This window comes from Panthera uncia, chromosome D2 (genome assembly GCF_023721935.1).
Source record: "Panthera uncia isolate 11264 chromosome D2, Puncia_PCG_1.0, whole genome shotgun sequence".
NCBI lineage: Eukaryota > Metazoa > Chordata > Mammalia > Carnivora > Felidae > Panthera > Panthera uncia.
In genome coordinates, this window is record NC_064818.1 from 4,403,081 (window position 1) to 4,427,892 (window position 24,812).

General features: G+C 41.9%; 1 long non-coding RNA gene across 3 annotated transcripts in view; it reads left to right on the top strand.

The window, feature by feature from the left end:
* The window catches only part of LOC125932571 (uncharacterized), a 36,041-nt gene extending 13,793 nt beyond the window's left edge, over positions 1-22,248 (top strand). Inside the window, exons 1-4 of one of the 3 annotated variants that reach the window (XR_007460674.1) lie at positions 9,161-9,572; positions 16,752-16,973; positions 17,129-17,308; positions 21,876-22,248. This is a non-coding gene — a long non-coding RNA (uncharacterized LOC125932571). Of the gene's footprint in view, positions 1-9,160; positions 9,573-16,751; positions 16,974-17,128; positions 17,309-21,875 lie in introns of those variants that run through there. The other 2 variants (XR_007460675.1, XR_007460676.1) reach the window with 2 other exon arrangements.
* Positions 22,249-24,812: the final 2,564 nt, after the last annotated feature.

Below are 24,812 nucleotides of genomic sequence, written 5' to 3' on the forward strand. Positions count from 1 at the left end.
AGGTTGCTGTTTTTAGATATCCTCAGTTTCAGTGCTACCAATTTTATCTAATGCTTTGGTTTATTTGGAGAGGGGGAGTAGTTTGGGGAGAAAAACATTCTGTTCCTATTGTTTTACTCAGAACGCAAAAGTGGGCATGTCTGAGGTTCACTCTAAGAAATAATATACTAGACAAGCGGTATGTTTAGTGTTTAAAAAAAGCTGTATCTGCTGGGGCTTATAAGCCCAAGGAAAAAAATTGCCTACATATTTTGAGAAAGGACAGTGAAATGTGTGCTTCTCTCTTTAAAAAAAAAAATTAATGTTTATTTACTTTTGAGAGACAGACAAAGTGTGAGCAGGGAAGGGGCAGAGAGAGGGAGACCCAGAATCCAAAGCAGGCTCCAGGCTTCTGAGCTGTCAGCATAGGGCCCGACACAGGGCTCGAACCCACAAACTGGGAGATCATGACCTGAGCCGAAGTTGGACACTTAACTGACTGAGCCACCCAGGCGCCCCAAATGTGTGTTTCTCTTAAACACATCGATAAGTTCCCTAATACATGAAGTAGAGTGGTCTGCTGAGGGACCAGCCATGAGATATGGGGCAGTTGTGAAAACTCACCTGAAGTTCTCAAACCTGCTTTATTTTCTGAGGACTGAATCTATTCCACAGTAAAGCAGTCAGGGGCTTTTGAATAATTAAATCCACTGAGACTTAATGATTAGGACTCAAGCTTCTATTTCACAATGTACCCATTCTCAAAAATGTCAGCTAGCATTAGCTGTGAAAAATTCTTTTCTATGTGTCTGTGACACAGTCCCTTCCTAGGAAAAACTAAAAAAAACTGTACAGCACAACCTAGCAAACAAGCACCATAAAGACAGTCCAAAAGGGAACCTCGAAAAGGGAAGGATGTGACAAAGATTTATTTGCTTATTTTGCTTTTTGTGTTTGAAATACTGAACTAAATAGATAGCCAAACAGTATACCTGGTAATAAAGATATACATTTTTGTAAATTACTGATTAAGCCTATTTTTAATAGATTAGAGATCATTGCAATTTGCTCCAATGCAGTGACAGAACAGTTTTCAGTTTCCTGTTAGAGTAAATGCAACATTCAAAAGCATCTAACTTGCTAAATCAGATGGGAAAATCCCTGACATTGAGATTTGCCACTCTGAAACTTTTTCACTAAAATACCCATAATTAGTCCCGTAAATAGAAGAAACTTCTGCTCCTGAAGTGTGTGTTTAGTCTGAAAACAGACTCTCAAGACTTAATTTTTTCGAAGACTCCTATTTTATAACCCTATGGACTGTGGATGTTATTCTATCATACACACTTTGGTCTCTATATGTTCTCCACCAAGTGATAGTGTAAAATGATGCCATGAAGCCGTGCCGTCGTGTCGGACCTGACAAATCTTCCAGCCCAGAACGAAACAGATGGTAGAAATAAGCGTGTCTCCATTATAAAGAAACTCATTGGGGACAGTGGCACTAGACGGTACCTCGAGTTTTTTCCATATAAATAATGTATTCTAAAAAATGTACAACATTTATTGCAGATAAAGTAAAGTGTTTGGATTGGCTATTTTAAGGTCAACCCCAGACTAGAACCAAACCCACACTTGTTACATGACCTGAAAGAGGCCAAGCGGGCTGTGGTCACGATTGTGTATACAAACCGCCCACTCAGGGTGCCATGCCAGGGTTGCTGTGTGTGTGCCAGCCGTTACTGTTACACACGTGGAACTGTACACGCTTGTTCTGGGTATGGCAGCTGGAGCAGGTGCTGGCACCAGTGTGACGAACAGCCAGCCAGAAACAGGCTGATGACAGGAGGATGAATCAAGCAAACCGACATGTATCTATGTTACAAAGACTCTCGCTGTCTGGACGAACTAACTATACAATTGATTGCAAAATTGCAGTAACCATTGGAACATCCACGATACATCGTTTTAGGGACAGGACCTTCATTCCTGTCTGCTGACATATATTTTTCCATTAAAACAATCTATGATTGGGGTGCTTGGGTGGCTCAGTCGGTTAAGTGTGCCGCTCAGCTCAGGTCATGATCTCACGGTTCATGGGTTCAAACCCTGCATCAGGCTCTGTGCTGATGGCTCAGAGCCTGAAGCCTGCTTTGGAGTCTGTGTCTCCCTCTCTCTCTGCCTCTCCCCCACTCTCACTCTGTCTCTCTCTGTCTCAAAAATAAATAAACATTAAAAAAATTTTTAAAAATCTATGATAGTGAAGCATCAATCCATCAATAAACTGTAAATTCTCAATCAATTAGAATGCAAGACCAACTGAAGATTTTAAGATAACCTTAAAAATCATTCCAAAGGAGTAGGCACACACTGGCAAAATATGGTTCACAGCAATGTACAATTTACATAAGAGATTTGCATTCTTAAAAGGAAAGCATTTAAGCCCATTAGTGGATTTATCTTTTTAAACTTTTTTTTAATGTGTATTTATTTTTGAATGAGAGAGAGAGATAGAGAGACAGAGCATGAGCTGGGAGAGGGACAGAGAGAGAGAGACACACACAGAATCCGAAGCAGGCTCCAGGCTCTGAGCTGTCAGCACAGAGCCCAACACAGGGCTTGAACTCACGAACCACGAGATCCTGACCTGAGCCGAAGTCGGATGCTTAACCAATTGAGCCACCTAGGCACCTCTTATTTACATTTCATTTTGCCTGAAAATGTGATGCAACTCAAAGCTCCCGTGGAACACCAGTCCACAGAACTTAACCCAAAACTCCAATCACACGCAGTGGTAATTCTGCACACATCTCCTGGCCCTCTTTACAGATGAGGTGCCTGCAGTGGTAGCTTCACCATGTCCGATAAATGGAAAGGTCAGCTGACTCACTAAAGGAAAGAAATCAGGCAAAGCAAACTGTTGGTAACTGCGTCCTTCACTTTTCTGTCTGTAGTAGTAACACCACAATGTCATCCTCAGAACACATACTAAGAAAACAGGACATGTTTGGAAATTGACACCGGCACTCAGGATCAGAATTGGAAGACACTTTAATGAAATCTAAGGCAAACAAAATGCCATGTTAATAAAGCAGAAATTCTTGGTAAAATAAATGTCATATAATACTCATTTGTACACGTGTTATATGAAAGAACTCCTTCCTCACTGTAGTATTAAAAGGACTAATCTAGACATTTTGAGTGACATTCCAAGGTTAATGTTCCTAGTGAATGTCAGAGATTTTTAGAACCCTGGTTACCAATATTCTTTATACATCGTGTAAAAACGTAGACTAAAGGTGATGATATATTTATTATATATATAACAAAGTAGGGTGGCCATATAATTTATCATCAAGCCAGCACCCTTTTGGAGATGAAGGATGCTGATAATAACTGCATCAGGATATAGAGTATAAACAGAGATTTTCCTGGCCTAACAGAGACACTTGCTTCCCCTAGAAAGGGTTATCACAACTTCACGCACAGGACAGTAAGGGAGAAAGTTTCAGCTTGCTTCACGATCAGAGAAAATGTGAGGTTTTGCGAACTTAAATACATTCTCTGTCCCCATCTCATTAACAGCAGAATGTATGTCCCAAACATCAAGTGTGGAACAGGTGCTCACATGTGCTGTGATTATTTGGATACAGGGAACATACAGATAAGGGATAGTTTTGACCCAAGAAAATTAGAGTCAAAAGTCTAAGAACAAGGAAAGACCAAGGGAAGTAAGTTGATTCATAAGAGCTTTGTTATAATTTTAAATCATAGGACAAAGTCCTTGGAACTAATTTTTAACACAAGTTTTCACTAAAACTGAATTAAAACTATAAGTTAATTTTATAGATTCAGTTATGACTATCTAAGTATCCCACTGTTCAATATATTTGTTTCATGGCTGAACATAATGTGTATGTGTTTTTTTTATTTTTTCTACATTATAAACTAGAACTTTTTCTTATTATATTTATTATGACTCCTATTAGAAAAAAACATATTCTATGAAGTGAGTTTACTCGGTTATTTGCATGACATTTTAACCCGAAGTTGTGATTGCTTGTCAAAGGGTAACAGGAATAAACATTTTCTCATTTATCCTCTCACTCAATAAATATTCATCACAATGATTCTCAAAATTAGCAGAAATAAGAGTTAACCTGGAGTGAGGGCTAGTCACAGCACAGCTTACTGGAGCCCGCCTTCAGAGTTTCAGATTCAGGGGGAATTCAGTAGGGTCTAAGAATTGGCATTTCTTTTTAAAAATTTTTTTTTCTCAACGTTTTTTATTTATTTTTGGGACAGAGAGAGACAGAGCATGAACGGGGGAGGGGCAGAGAGAGAGGGAGACACAGAATCGGAAACAGGCTCCAGGCTCTGAGCCATCAGCCCAGAGCCTGACGCGGGGCTCGAACTCACGGACCGCGAGATCGTGACCTGGCTGAAGTCGGACGCTTAACCGACTGCGCCACCCAGGCGCCCCAAGAATTGGCATTTCTAACATGTTTCTAAAAAGTTGCCAGGTCATTCTACCGCTGCTGGTCTGGGCGCTACACTTTGAGAAATGCTGATGTATTGAACATACAATATTTGCCGAGTGCTGTGTGCTGGGGAGACAGCAATAAATGGCAAAACAGGCAAACATCCCTGACCTCAGGGACTGTATGTTCTAGTGGACGGAGACATCCAATAAATATGTAATTAAAATATATGGCATGTTAGGTAGTAGTAAATGGCATGCCGTGAAGAAAACAATACAAGAAGCGGAATGTTTGATGAAGTGTGTGTGTGTGTGTGTGGGGGGGGGGGGGTGATGAACAGGGTGGTCTGAGAGGCCTTACTCAGCAGGTGAGATTCAGCCGAAGACTTCAGAGAGCTGGAGGGTGAGTTAGAGACGTCTGGAGGGACAGTCAGTTCAAAGGCAGCGAGGCTGGAACGCCTGGCCGAGGTTAAAGAACAGGAGGAAGAGCAGAAAGGGTGGGGTTGGGGGAGTGACCAGGAGAAGAAGGGGACAAGGCAGGGAGGCAGTGGGAAAACCATCCAGGTGGGGCCTTGACAGACCCCAGAGCGGTCTTCGGCTTTTGTTCTGGGCAACGAGTAAAAATGGGTAAAAATTTGAGCAGAGAAATGGCCTTAGCTGATGTGCATTTTCATGGCTGAAAATAAGACTGGAATACCAGAAGTCGGTGTGGGCTGGATGTACATTTGGGAGCCACCATCACACTGGTGTTTATAACTGTGAAACTCATGAGCTCACCAAAGAATGAGTGAATCCACAGAGGAGAAGTCGTCCAAGAACTGGCCCTGGGGAAATCCAACTTTAGAGGCCAGATAAAATAAGACAACAGCAAAGAGGCTGAGAAGGAGCAGCCTTGAAGTAGGGTGAAAACCAGCAGATACTGGCATTCTGGAAACCAAGTGAAGGGGTGAATCATTAGGAAGGTGATTCTCAGCTGCTCGTAGATCAACTAAGGAGAGTGACGGGAACGAGCTCCTCACCCAAGCAGTGCGAAGTCAGGTGGTGACATTGGTGAGAGCTGCTTCAATGGTGAGGTGGAGACTGAAGCTTGACTCGAGCATTTCAACGTGCGGATGGGAAGCCAGGGTGGAGAGAGACAGTGCATGCAGGCAACCCATTCTTGAGTTCTGCTGTCAGAGGAGAGACACATGGCGGGAGGGTGGTGACAGCTGGAGTAAATGTTAGAGCAAGGAGAGGGTTTGCTTGGCTAAGATGGGAGAAGGTACTGAAAATCTGTAAGCTGGTGGTTATAATCCAGTAGGGGGAGAAACATTGATGGTGCAGAGAAACAGCAGATCATACTGGCACGATACGCTCGAGGAGGAGGGAGAGCTGAGGTCTTATGCGCAGGGAGAAGTTACATCAAAACACAAACGTTCATCCATAGTCACAGGAAGGGAGACACAATACGTGGTGTAGATGCAGGTGCATTAGGAGCAGTGGTGGGTGTTCCAGGGGAAATAGGATCACCGACTGAGAAAAAGCACAAGAAAGAGACGCCAGAAGGTTTGAGGAGAGAGGAGGAGGTTTAAATATCCTCTAGTTGAGAGAGAGAAAAAGAACGAGAGGAGAGAGATTGAGAGATTGAGCTTCATTAGACGGAGAAGTGGAAGTAGAATGGCTGGCAACACGAATACAATCCATCTGACATTTTGAAATTATTCCATTTAATATCTCCTGGGGATTTTTCCAAGTATTCGTAAAGCTACTCATCAGAGCAACATATAACTTCCCACGATCTCCCTTGTTTAGAAACTTGGCAAAAAAGGAAGGTCATTTGTGGGATCCATCCGTGAGCCTCTCCACACAGAAATACACTCAACTGGGATTTCAAAATAAATTAGGATAAAACACACTAGTGAATTCTTGCTTTGTGAGATTTAATATAAAAATATGATGGATAAATTAGTATTGTATTTAGTGCTGTATCTCTTTGCCATCTTTGAAAACTTCAAAAACAGAAGTGTCTTAGTTGAGGTGAAAGATATTAAGGAGACAGGAACTTTCACGTGCTGGCTCATCAGACCATCTAGCTTTGCTCCTCAACTATTTTGTCAGAAGCACTCTAGGGGTCCATGAACTCTTCTACACGTGAGGCCCCCAATTTTAATCAGTGTGTGTTTTTTTTTTCCTACGATAAATATATACGGTGTTACGGCAGCATCTGTCAGGAACAGCAAGCATCTCCTAAAGGTCATAAGGGACAGAGGCAACTAGCTGTAACCGGCAAAAGGGATAGTATAAATGCAAACGTGAGATGCAGAGACATGTGAAAACCCGGCCTCGTACGTGTGTGAGCATCGACTCAGGGCAGAAAGAAAGGTTATCAGTCAGCAGTGTAACTCTAAAAACGTCTGAGGGAATACGAAGATAATTACACATGCTGGTATGGACGTCTTTGTAAAGAACGCTGCCTTTGTCAGAGACAGTGCTCTCGTGCAAGGTGCAGATTTCCACTGGAGGGTGAGAGGATACAGAGCCGCACAGGGGAAAGGGCTCCGGAGGATGTAGGACACAAACCATAAAGACTCGGTTCTCACCTTCAAGAGGCTTAGAGTCTAATCAAGAAAGTACCTGTAAATCAAGCAGCAATATAAAACATTCAAGATACTAAACTTTAAATATTTAGGGTTTTATCAAATGCATGTAATATCCTCCAGGGCGAAACCGTCATGGGGAAGTTGGGTCCTCAGTCACGCGGCTGTCTGCTGGGAGCCCCATGGCGCGCTGGCTCACTCTGACTGTCCTTGTCAACCTGGACACCCTTCAGAATGTTCTTGCAAGCTTTCCAGAAACACGGGTTCCTAGCCTCCACCATATCACTACTCAGGGGTCTGATGCCCATACCTGGCCGTGTAAGTTGTAGAAGGAGCTACTTCTCCTGAGACATTCTTATTTTCTCATTTCAGCTAAATCACTCAGATATTTTTTATCCAGAAAAAAAAGTGAAAGACACTGTCATCACCATCGAGAGATGGTTTCCTTCATTCATTTCTCCTAAACACATCTGGTTCCTGATCAAAATAAATGAAATCCAGAAGTTCTGTGTCATACAATAAAGTCATGCTTTCTGATCTCATGTAAAATTATACCTTTCCTATATTTTATGCTGTATAAATCAGTTATAGTACACATTTCTTTTTTTTCTTAAATGTTTATTTATTTATTTAGGAAGGGATAGAGAGAGCGAGCATGAGCAGGGGCGGGCAGAGAGAGAGAGAGAGAGAGAGAGAGAATTCCAAGCAGGCTCAGCACTGTCTACACAGAGCCTGAAACAGAGCTCAAATCCCCAGAACCACGAGATCATGACCTGAGCCTAAACCTAGAGTTGGATGTTTAACCAACTGAGCCACCCAGGCTCCCCATACATGTTTCTATCAACTAGAAACTGTCAAAGCCTCATTTCTTAAAATTCTTGCCAAATGTAACCTTCTCTACGAACCCAACCTGGACCACCTCCAAAAAGAATGATTGTTCCCTCCTCTGAAAGAGCACTGTGCCTGTACATACCATTAGTCCTGTCATCATTAGCGAATATTAAGATTTCTTATTTACTTATTAGTATGGGTTAAACTGTGTCTTCCCTCCTCGCCAAATTCATGGGTTGAAACCCAACTCCAGTACCTTTAAAGAGGTGATTAAGTTAAAATGAGGCTGTTAGGGTGGCCCTGAGCCAAAGCGACTGGTGTCCTATAACAAGAGAAAATCTGGACACTCAAGAGACACACACATAGACAGACACGTGTGTGCACAGAGGGGCCGCCATGCGGGGAAGCACGAAAGCAGCCATCTACAAGCCAAGGAGAGAGGCCTTGGAGGAAAGCAACCCTGGATGTCCAGCCTCCAGAACCGTGAGAAAATAATTTCTGTTGTTCAAGCCACCCAGCCTGGGGTATTTCGTTACGGCTGCCCCCACCTGACTATTTCCCTTGTCTAACTGTCTCACTGAGGATGAGCTCCTTGAGGGCACCCACTGCGTCTCACATGTGGTGCCCAGCACGGTGTCTGGAGCCTAGTAAATGTCCAGCAAGTGTTAGCTGAATGTATTTACTCTGGAGGTAACGATATATCTGATCACATGTAAAATTATAAATTAAAATACTTTATCAGAAGCTAAAAATTATGTTTAATTTGGAAGGAAATTGAAAAATAAGAAAAGGTATAAAGAAAAATATTTAAAAGCCATTTATAATCCCATCCTTGGGCATGACCCCTTTTAGTATTTTGGTATTTTTCTTTCCAGTTCTTTTTTAATATTGACATAAACTTTAAGATTTCAAATATATATAAATGAAATATAAACACATATAAATAAATCCTAAGAAATGTATATATAGACATACACACAGAATTTTATATTACTCCTTTTCCCTGAACTATACATATTTATATTTATATTTAATCATATACATATATAACCATTGCCTGTATTATTATATAATCTTTAAGAACATACTTTTTAATAGTTACATAATGTTTTATCACATTTATCTATCAGAATTTAACTGTCTCTTATTTACATAGTTTCTGAGCTGATACTACAATAAGCCTCTTTGTATAAAAATCTTGACTCATGTCTCTACTATGTCCTTCAGATAAACACGGTCAGGACTTGACACATGACTATCCAGCAGCTGTGATAGTATGGAAGGGTCATTCTAGCAGGGTCAGACTCAGACTGTTATCCACGACTTCTATGATTTTCTATCTGTAGAACAGACTGAAACACAACATGCCAAACTCTGCATATGGCTTTCCTACGGAAATGAGAACATGAGGTCTGAAGATGAACAACAGAAAGCAACAGAAAAGTATATTCACTAGCTGCACAAATGCACACAAGAATCCACCGTTTTACTATAGAGGATGTTACGGAAGGGCTCACCCGTGTCATGTGTGATGATCCAGGTAAGGAGAGACACAGAGTCTCCTCTGGTCTCTCCCTTCAGAGAAGGGGAAAATTGCCGTGGTTGACTGCCACCTGGGGAGGCTTCAAAGAAGGGATGGACCAGGCACTGAAGAACAACTGAATAACTATAGATTACAAAGGAAAACAGCCCATATGTAGGAATTTGTGAGTATCTCACCTTCCATGGCAAAAGGGGAATTCATGTACTAGAAGAAATGGAGGTTGCTAATCATCTGACCTTCAAAGAGGGAGATTATCTGGCATTATACGGGGTGGGGGTGGTTTGTAACCTTAAATGAGGAAGAGGGAGGCAGAAAAGTCACAGTTGGAATAATGAAGTGTGAGAAAGACTCCATCAGGCATCCCTGGCTTTGAAGATGGAAGGAGCCAGGAGACTTCAGAGGCAGGCAGGGTTCTGAAACTGGAAAAGGTGAGAGAGAAATTTTCCTCTAGAGCATCCAGCAGGAGAGCAGTCTTGCTGAGACCTTGACTTTAGACCAGTGAGACTCTTATGCCAACTTTTAAAAAAGTTTTTTTGATGTTTATTTATTTGAGAGAGAGAGAGAGTGAGTGAGAGGGGGGCAGAGAGAGAAGGAGACACAGAATCTGAAGCAGGCTCCAGGCTCTGAACTGTCAGTACAGAGCCCTATGGGGGGGCCTGAACTCATGCCCCGCAAGATCATGACCTGAGCTGAAGTTGGATGCTTAACTAACTGAGCCACCCAGGTGCCCCTCTTATGTCAACTTCTAATTTCCAGAACTGTTAAAATAATTGATTTGCATTATGTTAAGCCACGAATTTTGTGGTGATTTATTACAACAGCAATAGGAAATACACCATAAAAAATAGAACTATACCAAAGGCACAAAGTCAAAATTCATGTGGGACATGAAATAAGCATATAGATTCAAGATTTCTGCAGGTGAACAGTGGGAGACAAGTCAAGGAAGCTAGGTTCAGGTGGGAAGGGAGGAAATTAGGAATGTCCTTCAAAATAATTTTTAAAGTTTTATCCTGCAGATGATAGAGGGCATTTAGGCAGGAGAGCGACATAACAAAAGTGATTATGTTTCAGCAAAATTAATCTGGTGGCATCACGTAAGGGAGATTTAATGGAGAAAGAGCAGCTAAGGTTTTAGAATAATCTGAGTGCGAGACGGTAAGCGCCTGGCCTGGGCAGCAGCTTAAATAGAAATGGATGCTCAGACATGAGAAGCATTACAAAAGATAATCCACGTTCATATTCTTCCTGTATAGAGATCATTCTATAGACTTCCCCTAATTCCAGAAGTTCCAACGATCTAGGTGCACTGCGAGAAATCAAATGGTCCCTCAGTTAGAGCTCTCCACAGAGAACACGTATCCCCTTTTAAAGTTTGTACCGTTCTACACTGAAGTATTTAGAACAAGACTGATGCTTTCTCTCGTTTCACCCCGTAAACCCAGATGACGAAAATCTATTATTGTCTAGTGAGAAGGACTGTGAAACGAATTGCCTGGTCCCAATGTCATTGCATCTATTTAAGCACGTAATTGACTCCAGACAATGGGAAACTTCCTTCTTTCAGTAACTGGGCTAGACTCTGCCTTCACATACAAAATATTTTTTAGAGAAAAGCAAAAATAAACCATTTAATTCTGTTTTCAAAAGAGCCCATGACCAGATGAAACTGAAGACCGTTTTCCTAGTATTTTTACCAGTAGATATTTTGACCTAAGTAAGTAGAATGATAAAGTTGCCACAAAAACTTCCCAATTTCCCTTGAGTGTGTGTGTGTCCACCTTATTTACAGCCTCTCTAGGTAAACTGCATGTGATCACTTGGGTGTCAACTTGTGAAAAGTAATGTATTTGTTGAAAGGCCCCTTCCATAGTCTAATCCTACCAATCATTCCGTTCCTTCAAGAGAGATTTTCTCCTTAGTGTCTGGACTCAGAGTAGCTGCCCAGGTAGAGTTTGATGAATGGGTGACGGATGGATGGATTGATAAATGGATTAGAATCACAGGGTCAAATAACGTCCACGTTATCTACGGACTATGATGCATGCAGCTGGGATGCTTCCTAACAACAGATTCCATCTCACTAGGAAACGTTCCAGCTCACTGTTACCACACCAATTAATACTTGCTGTACTAAGTTTCTGTGAATTTGATGTGTCCCTCCGTTGAACAAAAGTGAGATTAGATATCTCCAGGTTCATTATATTCATGTTTTTCCTCTTTGGCCGGCTGTGTGTTCATTTCCTGGGTCCATTTATATGGAGAGCTGGGTACATATCTTAGGTAATTTACACACACTGTTTATAAATAAGACCATTGTGGCAAATGTTTTCTTCAGTTTGCTATTTGTACTTTGGCATAAGTGATTTTAACAGGCAGAAACTTTATATTTTAATATGCTCAAAATCTTCTATATTTATATACTCAGAAAGTTCACCCCAGAGGTATTTTACCTCACTCTCCTCACCATGCACTGTGGCCTATGAGCCTTTTTGCACAACTTTCCACAGGCCTAGGTCCAGTCCCTTTATGGCCTTGCATATGGTGTCTCCTTGTCAGATGTTCTTCCCTCACATCTCCTTGTCTGTTCTTCGAAACTGGTTACCTCCTGCACCCCCTTCCTATCTTTATAGCTCAGCTCCAATATTCCTTCCTCAGGGATGTGGTCTACATCAGGTATTGTGGTCAACACTCTGCAGAGTAACTGAGTAGTAGTTATATAGTCTTAAAGCCAATATTGAATTAATTTCTCTTTGGGTTAATGTCCATCCCTTTCAGCAGAGACTGGTTCTCCATTGCTCATCCTTAAACCCACAATGCCTTAGCAGGATGCCTGGCAAACAGACATTTTGTCAGTATTTATTGTATTAATTAATTGTGTTTAATTATAAAGAGGGGTGGCATCAATTCTGTTTTTATATGTCGGGCTATTCTATTTTTTTCCATTTAATTCTTATCCCTCTGGATTTTATATGTTGGCATGTGTCGTTGAGTTAGCCCAGTGCTTCCCAGACTTATTGGATGGACCATGCCACTTGCCATCTTCAAACACATATTAACCCTCCAAAGAACTAAACTTCTAGAGGATACACTGCCAGAGTATTTGAAAACACTCTCTTGTTTGTACAGATGACAACCTAAGACACAGAGATTTACTTACACAGATGCAAAACTGAATCTTGATTCATAAATAACCGTGTCATAAAAATAAGCTACAAATGATCAGTGAAGATCATGTATGTTAAAGGAACAATTATGTGAAAGGTATCTATTACGAATCATTACTAATTTGCAAAAGATTTGGAAATAAATAGCATGCAAAGCTATATTTTATACACATCTATATTAGAAAGATATTTATGAATATCTATACTATGGACTTTTATGGACATACTATAGTCCATTAAAGAATGGCTAAATATGAATAAAATAGAGAAGCTATCCTCGAAATACAGGATAAGAATTTAAAAGCAGAAAGATATGTAAAAATACATTAACAAAAGACCAACTATAAAGTTTCTGAAGACACATGAAAATGGTGCTGTGAGAGTTACCAGTGAGCAGGGGTGGAAAGAAGGCACATTTCATCGCTTATATATAAGGTATAATTTAAGATTTAGAGATTTAGAAATACTTTATACATATATATAAAGTATATATACATACATATATATATATATATAAAGTATATACATAGATAGATATTATATAGTCTGCCTTTCTTTCATCCACAAACCTTATCAAATGCCCGTGTGTTATTGTCTGACAGTACAAAAAATAAAGAAGTCCGTTCCTCTGCTAAGGAAGCTTCCAAATGTGAGAACAACTTGCACTATGTGAAATAAATGCCACAACAGAGGGACGTAAAAAGCCCCGCTGACGTCCAGAAAAGGCCATTGAGACCATATGGGAGGCGGGCTTGCAAGACTGTTCAAGTGCTCGTGCATGGAGAAGACGAGTAAACCACTTTGATCAGAGGCAGCAGGGTCCACGGGGCAGGAAGGTACAAAAAAGAACACAAGGATTCGGTCATAAAAAGTAAGGCCATCATTTACGGACCACGTACTACATACCAAGCATTTCACATCCTGTATCTCCTTCAATCTTGTAACAGCCAGTGAGAGAGTTCTCTACTCTCCTCATTTTAGGTATAAGGAAACTGAGACCCCCAGGGGTTGAGTAAGTCATCTAAGGTCCCAAGTGACAATCTGTGTGCTTGGACTCAGATTCAACTGACCACAAATGGCTCCAAATCATCGTGCCCGTGTAAGGACTGCCCTGGTTCGGCCCTCGCGCCTGGGACAGGATGGGTGGAAAACCATCACTGAGCCTGAAAGCAGATCAACCCCCCCCAAGTGGCCCTGTGTGCCAGGTTAAAAAATGTTACAACAGTAACAGTGACAGCATTCGGAGGATGATCATTTACGCAGCATTCATGAAACACCAGGTAGTTCACTGAGAAGGGGAGAAAGCGGATGAGGCCCCAGAGGCCATGGGCACAGGATTTAAGGAGGCGCTGGCCTCTGGGCACTTCACATGTAAGGTCGTTTAGCCAGAAGCCCTAACGGTTGGAACAATACAACAGAGCGAGAACTCCCCCACTCTGGAGCAAGATGTTCTCAGTGCACAGGAAGAGAGGGTGACAGCTGCTTTGACCCCATCGGGATCACTCACCCCCCTCTTTCCCACAGGGGCCAACCTGGGGGAGCTCGGGCCACTTCTGTCTGCTCAGGCACTCTGTGCCCCCTCAGGACCCACGGGAGCTTTCCCCATTTTGACAAAGTCTAGTATGTCGCTTAGCACCCGTGCCCCTGGAGGCCGGGGCACGGACACTGGCTAGATTTCCCAAGGCTGCGCAACACAGGGAAACACAGGCTGCCATGAGGGAAATGCAGTTCCACTGTCCCATCCCTCAGGAACCTCACTGCAGACGGCTGGCGGCAGGGGTCGGGCGTTTCATCAGAAGGGCCACTCCTCGAACGAAACGTGAACGTGAGCAGCCACGGAAGGCGCTCCCCGAATGAACAATATTGCACTTGGAAGTTTCCTGCAGACGATGTCTAAGGAATGCGCGAAACATCTTAGGAGAAGGTGGGCTTTGACACCTTGCAAGCCAGTGAGAGTCCCCTGCACAGGGGAGTTGACCTGCCACAGGACAACAGCGCCAGCCACACAGCCTCAGTCCTTTGCCTTTGCAGACGCACTCCCCTCTCCCCTTGGGCACAATTCAGAGACTAGAAACCAGGCAACCTGAACATCTGTGAGCCCGCAAATCCACATGTTGAAATCCTAAGCCCCGTGTGATGATGCTCCTAGCTGATGGGGCCCTTGGAAGTGATCAGATCATGAGAGTCACCCTCTCTCAAAAGAGACCCCAGGAGGCTCTCTGGCCCCTTCTGACACATGAGGACACAGCAAGAAAACAACGTCTGTGAACCAGAAAGCAGACACCGAACCTGCCAGTACCTTCGTCTCGGATTTACCGTGCTCAGAACCACAAGCAACAAAGGTTTGTGGCTGAAGCCACCATGCAGACTATGATAGTTTTGTTACAACAGCTTTGAATGGACTAAGACAGCCAGGAGGGGAGAAGAGATCTGAGAAAGAGAAAACAAAGCATCCACATATCTTGAGGGATTGGTGAAGAGAAGCTTTAGGTTTGCCTTACGTTTGGACTTGCATACAACATGACGCTAGAATGTGCGTTTTAATTACTAAAGAGGGATTTCTCTAATGATTGAAATGAACTGGAGCAATTGTCCAGCCTACCTAAATTTAATCCATGTACAGAGAAGATAGAAACACTAGACCAAGAGGAATTTCAAGGGCAGTGGGAAAAGGAACAGAGGTGCTTCATAATTGCTCTCTGATGAGTCCTGTTTTTAAAAATACCCTGGCTGCGCCTTTATAGTCACCCTTAATCCTCACAGGAACAAACTGAGGCAGGTAGTTACCATCGTCTCAGTTTGCCTGGCAAGCGTCCGTCCCGTCAGTGGCAATCTCACTCTGGCCACAGGAGAGGATGTACAATGTAAACATAGTAACGTGCACACTCTTGGCCACGGGAACTAACTTGGGAAGGAGTAAGTGGCCCAGGGGAGGGCGTTCACCTCTGCACCGTTTTCCTGACTGTACCTAATAGGCAAAAGAGCCTCTCGTGTTGGAGCTGATGGCTTGCAAGCCTAAGGAGGTCAGTGCCCTCCCTATTCCTTTCCACATGGGGAAAGACTAGCCACAGTTGGAGAGAAGGAAGTCAATACACATACAGACACACACACACACACAGCAACCAAAAAACCTGAGGAGGATCCAATCCTTGGACCCCGTCATTTCTGACACTAACTTTTCTTTCCTGTGTCCCAGTTCTAGAAGCCAATAAATGCATCTTTCCTAAGTAAACCAGTTAGATCTGTCTTCCTGTCAATTTCATCCAAAAAATCTGAACTATTACAATTACAAAAATATTTAACCGAGGATGAGGCTAGAAAAATAAGCTGTCTTCCTCAAGGGCATAAATGTTGTAAGTGGCAAAAAGTAAACTAGATTTCTGGATCTTTCTGACTGCATAGTCTTTGATCTCAACAAATAAATCTATTTTGTGAAATTTCAAGGGCACCATTGAGGATTTTTTTTTCAAGTAGGCTCCAACACCCAGCATGGAGCCCAACACAGAGCCAAACTCATGAGTCTGAGATCAACACCTGAGCAGAAATCAAGAGTCTGGCACTTAACCGACTAAGCCACCTAGGCACCCCACCATTGAAGTTTTAGGAGATTTTTTAAAAAGTATGGGGCGCCTGGGTGGCTCAGTCGGTTAAGCATCTGACTTCAGCTCAGGTCATGATCTTGCAGTTTGTGAGTTCAAGCCCCACGTCCAGCTCTGTGTTGACAGCTTGGAGCCTGCTTTTGATTCTGTGTCTCTCTCTCTCTCTCTCTCTCTCTCTCTCTCTCTCTGCCCATCCCCTGCTCATGCTCTGTCTCTGTCTCTCTCTCAAAATAAATAAACATTAAATTTTTAAAAATTATAAAAAAGTAGTTGGGCTTCTGCTTTTCCTCCTTCTTACGCCTTTCTCTTCCTTTCTTTTTTCCTGCCTTCCTTTCTCTTCCCCTTCAGAACAATCTGGTCCTAATGTCCATGTGCACCTTGGGCAAGGAGGGTGACAAGGAAGGAGGAGACTGGGTGAAGGGGACATCCGCGGGGACATGGCCCCCCCCATGAGCAGTCAGAGCAGACCAGGGCTACCCTCTCAGTGTGGTCAAAGGATTAAGACTGAGCCTCAGGAGACTGAGCTCCTGTTTCAATCTTTGCCTCACTTGGTGTTTTTCTCTTCTCTTTCTCCAGCCCTCCCCTATTTTTAGTTTACTTTTTGCAATTCCCCCTCCATCTAAACCTTGAAAAACTGCAGGAAGTGCAGAAGCATCTTTTGAAAGTACCATTCTGCCCGTTGCCACGAAGGAATGGAACCAATGATCCCCAGCAAGAGGCATGAAAATCAGAATAATCCCCATTCTTTTCCATTGAAGTTTTTGTAGCAGATGAAGAGAAGACGAAGAAAACTTCAAGGTGGGCCCGACCACAAACACACAGACACCTCTCCTTGCCTCCCCCCCCTGAGAAAGCCCAGCCGTGCTCCCATCTGGGTGTTGCCTTGATGTGCACAGAGTCATAAAGCCTTTCACCACTGCTTGGGTCGATAAACTACTGTTGTTCCTTGACAGCACCCATGTACAGAGGGACCCGTGGTCCAGCGTGCAGCGGCGGAGGTGAGGGGATGGGAAGACACCCACAAGAGGGGCAGCACGTGTGGGGCATCCGAGCACAGGGGCAGAGGGGGCATCCATGCAGGACCCAGAGTTCACGACCTCATCTGTGATCGAGAAATCCTGGAAGCTGCGAAGGTAAGGGATTTTTACAAATGTTGTGCTGACGCATCCTTTAATATCGAACACAGGATGTGTCGATCCAAAATGAGAATGTGTTGATCCAGAATGAGAATTATGTGACGAATGAATGAGTGAATAAGCAGGGCATCTGCAAGACAGTTAAGAACACAAATGTGAAAACATTATTAATTCTAGCGTTAGCTGATTTTCCCTGCTTTTAAACAGGGGGAAACACATTTTTGTTTTATTAAGCCATGAAGTTGTTAGGGATTTGGTTTCCTTGATGAGAGAACTCTTCTGTTTCATGAATGTTAATCCTCGGTATCCAAAATGCCACTCTAAAGAAATACTTAGCACCACAACAATAAGACAAAGGCCCGAGTAAAGTAAACATTCCAGAGGCCTTCAGAGGTTAAATAGGAATCTGGAAATAATTATCCTATTGCTAAAAAATAAATAACATATGGAAAATATAAGCAGTGGGGGAGGACTTCCTCTTTTTAAGCAGAATTTTATTCTTAAAAATTTTTTTGACAAAATAATATTTGACTGATGTAGTCTAAAAAGTAAAGCAATAATATAATTATTGTTTGGTATTAATATTATTGTGTTCATAACCTACTGTTTATCATTTAGAAATATTCCCTGTATATGAAATCATGGTATTTAATATTATTTTTTGCCCCACTTTTTATTATACAAAATTGTTCACATTGTATATAAAATGATTTAATTTGAGGTACAGAAGAGAGATTGACACATATATATAACCCATCACCCAGTCAAGAAAATTTAAAAATAAACAACAACCTGGATTTATTCTATGGCCTCATTTTCTGTCTCTCTCTCTCTCTCTCTCTCTCTCTCTCTCTCCCTCACTTCTGTTATTCTGTGAGCTTCTTCAAGAAGGCGTCTAGACTATGACCCCTTCCTCCTTTTGTCCACCTACAGCTGTCTGGTTTCTGTCCGCACCACCCCACCAAAACCGCGCTCACCCAGAAATTGTTCTGGGCGTTAAATCAGAGGGAAAATTCTTAGTTCTTAATTTACTTGACCACTAAGAACATTTAGCACCACTGCCCACTTCTTGAAACTCTACAGTCTTGGTTGTTCCCCACACTACATTCTTTCCAAATTTCTTCCTGATTATTTGGCCCCACCTTACCCTCTTTTTCTCTTCCTTACTCCATTATCTTTCCCTGTTGTTAACGTTAGGATTTTTTCATCCAGTCACCTGAGTAAGAACACTGGGCATCACCCTGGACTGCTGACCTCCCTTCTGCCCTCATAGTCAACTAATTCCAAATATATCTCCACCCTGTCCCCATATCCTTTCCCACTGCTGCTATCTTACTAAACACTCTCATTATCTCTCAGCAAGTGATTCTAAGAGGTTCCTAACTAGTCTCCCGCTTTCCAGCCAGACCCCCCCACATTCCATCCTTCAGAGCTGCCACCAGCATGACAGTACCCCATCACTCCCCAGTAACAACCTTTCCGTGGTTTCCCATTAATTGCAAGATAAAGCCCCAGCCCTTTGGGACAGCCGGCATACTACATTTCCCTCTCTAAAGTCTTTCCCTTTCCTCTGTAAACTGGCAAGTCTCCTTCCTGCACCACTAATCTACGAAGCTGGTTCTTCTGTACTCTTTTCAGCCTACTCTGCACCATAATCATCTGCTCCCGTAGCTTTTATATCTACAGCTCAAACCTCTCTTCTGAATATTAAAACACTGTATTCAACTTCTCATTGGACATCAGTCTTCGTTAAATCAGAGAGAAAACTCTTAGTTCTTCATTTACTTGACCACTAAGAGCGCTCGGCATCACTGCCCATTTCTTGAGACTCTACAGTGGCATTTTGTGTGTCTAAAACGTCGTCATCTTTCTCCCCAAATGTGCTACTATCTTTGCTATGTAGGTGACTGGCACCACCTAACTGTCCTCTGCAGAAAACCAGAGCCCTCCCTTGTGTCCTCCTCTTTCTTATTTTCCGCATGTCCATTTTCTACTCAGTACAGTTGATTCTACTATCAAATATAATTTAAACGGATTCACTCACAAGCATCTACACTGTAGGTGGGAACTAAGTCAGAACTGCACCATTCGCAACCAGCTCAATATCCCGTTTCGTTGCCTCCACCTCTATTACCACGTGACTTCCTCAATCCATTGCCCAATATCCTGCAGACTGAATTGTATTTATAAACTAAACACTTGAACATTATACCTCTGCTCAAAACCCTTCAACAGGTCCCTGTGATCAACCATGAGAATCTAAATTCATTTGCGTGACCTTCACAAGCTTCTCCACGAGTTCTTTGATTTATGTCACGACTTCTGCCACTAAGATGGCACACATTTGCTCCTCTGCGTCCGAAACCCCTCTGTGTTAACCGGGCCTTAGAAGGTGAATGGCTTCAAACTTGACCAAGGGTTATCATTTTTGTTTCTGAAAACGAACATATACTATCATGAAACCAAATAAAAAATAAAAAAGTGAGGGTCACCTGGGTGGCTCAGTGGCTTGAGTGCCTAACTCTTGATTTTGGCTCAGATCATGATTTCACTGTTTGTAAAATCAAGCCTGCATTGGGCTCTGCACTGACAGAGCCTCTCTCTCTCTCTCTCTCTCTCTCTCTCTCTCTCAAAATAAATAAATAAAAATTTAAATAAGTGGCAACAGAAAAGAATAGGGCCTTACATGTTTACATTTCGACTTTTATGAAAAAAGGTAACAAATGGCTAGCAGCCCTTTCTGTGTAGTTACTTAAAACAGAAAAAAACAAAACAAAAAAAGGCCTTATAAAAGTGGCTTGATAATTAGAGAGATATTGTCATATTTATTAATTAAAGAAAAAAAAAGCCCAGAAATGGACCCCACAACTATATGGTCAACTCATCTTCAACAAAGCAGGAAAGAGTATCCAATGGAAAAAAAGGCAGTCTCTTCAACAAATAGAGTTGGGAAAACTGGACAGCGACATGCAGAAGAATGAAAACTGGACCACTTTCTTATACCATACACAAAAGTAAATTTAAAATGGATGGAAGATTTAAATGTGAGAGAGGAAACCATCAAAATCCTGGAGGAGAACACAGGCAGGAACCTCTCTGATGTTGGTTATCGCACCTTCTTACTAGACACATCTTCGGAGGCAAGGAAAACAAAAGCAAAAGTGAACTATTGGGACCTCGTCAAAATAAAAAGCTTCTGCACAGTGAAGGAAAAAATCTACAAAACTAAATGGCAACCTTCAGGATGGGAGGAGATATTTGCAAATGACATATCTGATAACGGGTTAGAATCCAACATCTATAAAGAACTTATCAAACTCAACACCCAAAAAGGAAATAATCCAGTTAAGAAATGGGAAGAAGACATGAATAGACACTTTTCTAGAGAAGACATCCAGATGGCAAACAGACACACGAAAAGATGCTCAGCATCACTGATCATCAGGGAAATACAAATGAAAACTACAATGAGATACCACCTCACACCTGTCAGGATGGCTAAAATTAACACAGGAGACAACAGATGTTGGCAAGGATGAGGAGGAAGAGGAACACTCTTACACCGTTGGTGGGAAAGCAAATTGGTGCAGCCACTCTGGAAAGCAATATGGAGGTTCATCAAAAAGTGAAAAATAGAAGCGCCCTATTTCTATTACACTACTAAGTATTTACCCAAAGGATACAAAAATACTGATTTGAAAAGACACATGCACCCCTACATTTATAACAGCATTCTCAATAGTCGTCAAATAATTGAAAGAGCCCAAATGTCCATAGACTGATGAATGGATAAAGAAGATGTGACGTATATGTGTGTGTACACACACACACACACACAATGAAGTATTACATGGCAAACAAAAAGAATGAAGCCTTGCCATTTGCAACAACGTGGATGGAACTAGAGTGTATTATGCTAAGCGAAATAAGTCAGGCAGGGAAAGACAAATATATGATCTCACTCAGATGTGGAATTTAAGAAACAAAACAGATGAATAGAGGGGAACAAAAAGAGAGAGAGGCAAACCATATAACAGACTCTTAACAATAGAGAACACACTGGAGGTTGCTGGAGGCGTGTTTGGTGGGCAAGTGATGGTCTAAATGGGTGACAGGTACTGAGGAAGGCATTTGTTGGGACAAGAACTGGGTGTTATATATAAGTGATGAATCACTAAATTCTACTTCTAAAAGTAATACTACACTCTATTAACCAACTAGAATTTAAATAAAAACTTGAAACAAAAAAAAATTTAAACTATTACTTAAATTTAGTAGCTGTAGATTTAGGCTGGAATATTTTGTTTCCTTCAGGAATATTTTTATCAAAATGATACTTATTATAAATGAGTTATATTTTCAAAAATAAATGAGTAAATGGGAAAAATAAATCTACTTCTTTGCAATATAATTTAGGTTAAAAAGGACAACAGTCAGGCTTTTTTCCCCTCAGTTAATTGTAAATTATTCCCCTAGAGTAAAAAATCTAAAATTGTACGTAGGTTTTTTTTTTCCCACTAAGAAACCTTGAATTTTAACAGTTAAATTCCTTCCTCTTTTACAGACCCTGTCTTCACTGAACATCATTTGAAACAAATTGATATTTTTGAATCTTGGCAATACTCCGGGGACAACATTACCAGCAATGAAATTTCTTCCAAAAATCCAGAGAATGCAGTGAGAGACTAATCTGGGCTCAGTTAATTATATGTTTGTAAAGCACTCTGCGGGGTGTTTTTTTCCCTCACATATTTATTTTTAACACAAACATATACACTCAGCTGACGGCAGTGCAACCATGGTCATAGCCTCTAAACTCCATGAGAGTTTATCACCTGCATTTATTTATTGAGCATTCAACAAGTATTTACTGAGCGCCAGCCTGAGACACGCTTGACTCCTACCTTCATGGAGCTTAAATTCTAATAAACGGCGTTCACTGAACTATGTTCCATGCGTTTGTTGTGTTAAATGTTCTACTTCCGTCTTCCCCTTTAAGCCTTTAAGGTCACCATAAGGAAGCGACTATTTATTATTACTGCCTTTATTGTTCTTCTTACTATTTTGTAGACAAGAAGACAGGACTTGGAGGCATGAGCAACTGACCAGAAGTTCGAGGGAGGCAGTGGTGTGTTTAGCTCAAAACTCAAAAATCGTCTTCTTTGTAAGTAGTATTGGCCACATACACAGCATTAGCCAATGAGCTGCAAAAAGTTTTTAGGTGGTGTTTCCGAATGAAGCTCCTTAAGTAGTGCATGCTTCAGCTGGCGGATGCCCTTCTGTCCTTTGGAGTTCTTTGTTCCTTCCGCTGAGATTGGACAAAGGGGTTCATAGTGACCATGAAGAGAAAGACCACAGAGATGGTAAAATGGCGCGGCGTCAGACAGCCCACCTCTGCTGAGGCGCACACCGGGTCATATCACCCCCTTCTGCAGTGTGTCCACACCGCACAGGAACAGAAATCCATCCCTTTGCTTGTTTACAAAGCCCACTGTGAACTGCTTCCTGCCTGCCTCTCTGGGCTCATCCCAACCTGTCTCTTCTCTGTCTCCAGAAACCAACACAGGTGGCCTTCTTTCTGCTCCTAGAATGTGCCAAGCAGGCTCTTCAGGGCCTTCACACCTGCTGCTCAGGACACTCTAGGGTTTCTGCTTCTCCACCTGACCGACCCTTCTGGTCAGGCAGATCTTAGCTCCTTGTCATTACTTCAGAGACGTCCCCTAACCACCTACTCTACGGCAGCCACCAGTAATTCCCTATCACGACCTAGCCTAACTCTTTGTGCAGGACTTCGGACTGTCATACTTTTTCGTGTCTATTTCCTCCTTGACCTGTGTGTTGTGTCGATCACCTACCGCACTTCCACCAAATATGAACTTTTGTGTCCACTAAGCAACCTCTGGCACATACATAATGCCTAGCATGTAGTCAGAGCTCAGGAAACATTTGCCACATTGATGTGTCGTGTACCAAACCTCCTCCTAAGAGATATAAAACACTCTAAGTGGAAATCTCTACATTTATCTCATGCAGGTTCTATAATTTGTACTACTGAAAATATTTCAGCATATTTCACTATATAAACCAACATTCCATATTTTCATTTCCTCAATCATCCTTCACTCTGATGACATCAATGCCAGAATAATGAGAAGAAGAGAACTCAGAGCAAGACCAAAAGCAATAAGGTGTCTCAAAATGAAAGACAGATAGATGTCAGACACATGGAAAAAACAATTTTAATCAGGCTTTTGCAGATTTTACTATGGGAAGAATCTCCATTTCTCATCTAATCTATATGTAGTTCCCAATTAATACTGTAACATTTGGGTGACTGAGAAAAATATAGTTTAATTTTTTGCTTCTATAGTTTAAAATGTTGCTTCTTCACCACATCTTGGGTTGAATGGGGGATATGCAGCAAGTTATGGGTTATGAGTTTACTCTGGGGATCTTTCTGAGAAGATAGACACACATCAGAATTATGGATTATGGAACACATTATGTTGGTTTATCCATGATTCCTTCTCAATATAGTGAGGTGGCAAAAGATAGTGGCTAAGAGCACAGGCTCTAAGTCCAAACTGTCTGGATTTGAATTCAGGTTCTGCCACTTATTAGTTGTATGGCCTTAAATATATTACATAACCTCTCTGTGCTTGAGTTTCCCCATCTGTGAAATAAATCAAAAGGATGTTTATCTCATAAGTTGTGTGGAGATTAAAAGAAGTAATACAGGTGTTATGGGCTGATTATTGTATACCCTTCAAATTTGAATGTTGAAGCCCTAACCCTCAATATGATGATATCTGAAGATGGGCCTTTAGAAGGTAATTAGAATTAGATAAGGTCATGAGGTGTTAGTGGCTAATAAGAAGAGGAAGAGGTCTCTGTCTCACTCTCTCACTCTCACTCTGTGCATGCACCTAGGAAAGGCCCTGTGAAGACACAGCAATAATCCAGTCATCTGCAAGCAAGGACAAGAGCCTTCAACAGGAATCAAATCTACCAGCACTTTGATCTTGGACTTCTCAGCCTCAAGAGCTATGAGAAATACACGTCTATTATTTAAGCCACTTGTCTGTGGTAATTTGTAATGGTAGCCCAAGCTGACAAAGACAACAAACAGGTCAAGCTTTAGAATGGCGCCCAGCATATAGTAAGCACTCAATAAACATTGTCGATTATAACCATACATAACCGTACCCATAATGAAATATACCAAGATAAAGCACTGTAAAGGAAGAGCTCTCTCAGTTGAAGTAAGAAGCAGTTAAAGCAGCTGGCCTGTGACCTATTCCTCTCCTGGTTGCCATGGTAATATTGCCGAAGTAAGAAAGAATGCAGGTGACCCAGTCTTATCTTCTTGGAAGCATGGTAAGTAGGTGTCTGAGCAACATCCTGATGATTCATGCTAGGAGGAATATCCACATATTTGGAATACTCTTGACAGTATGTCCCTAGTTCAGGATTGCTTACAGAATGAAGCATGGCTCCCAAG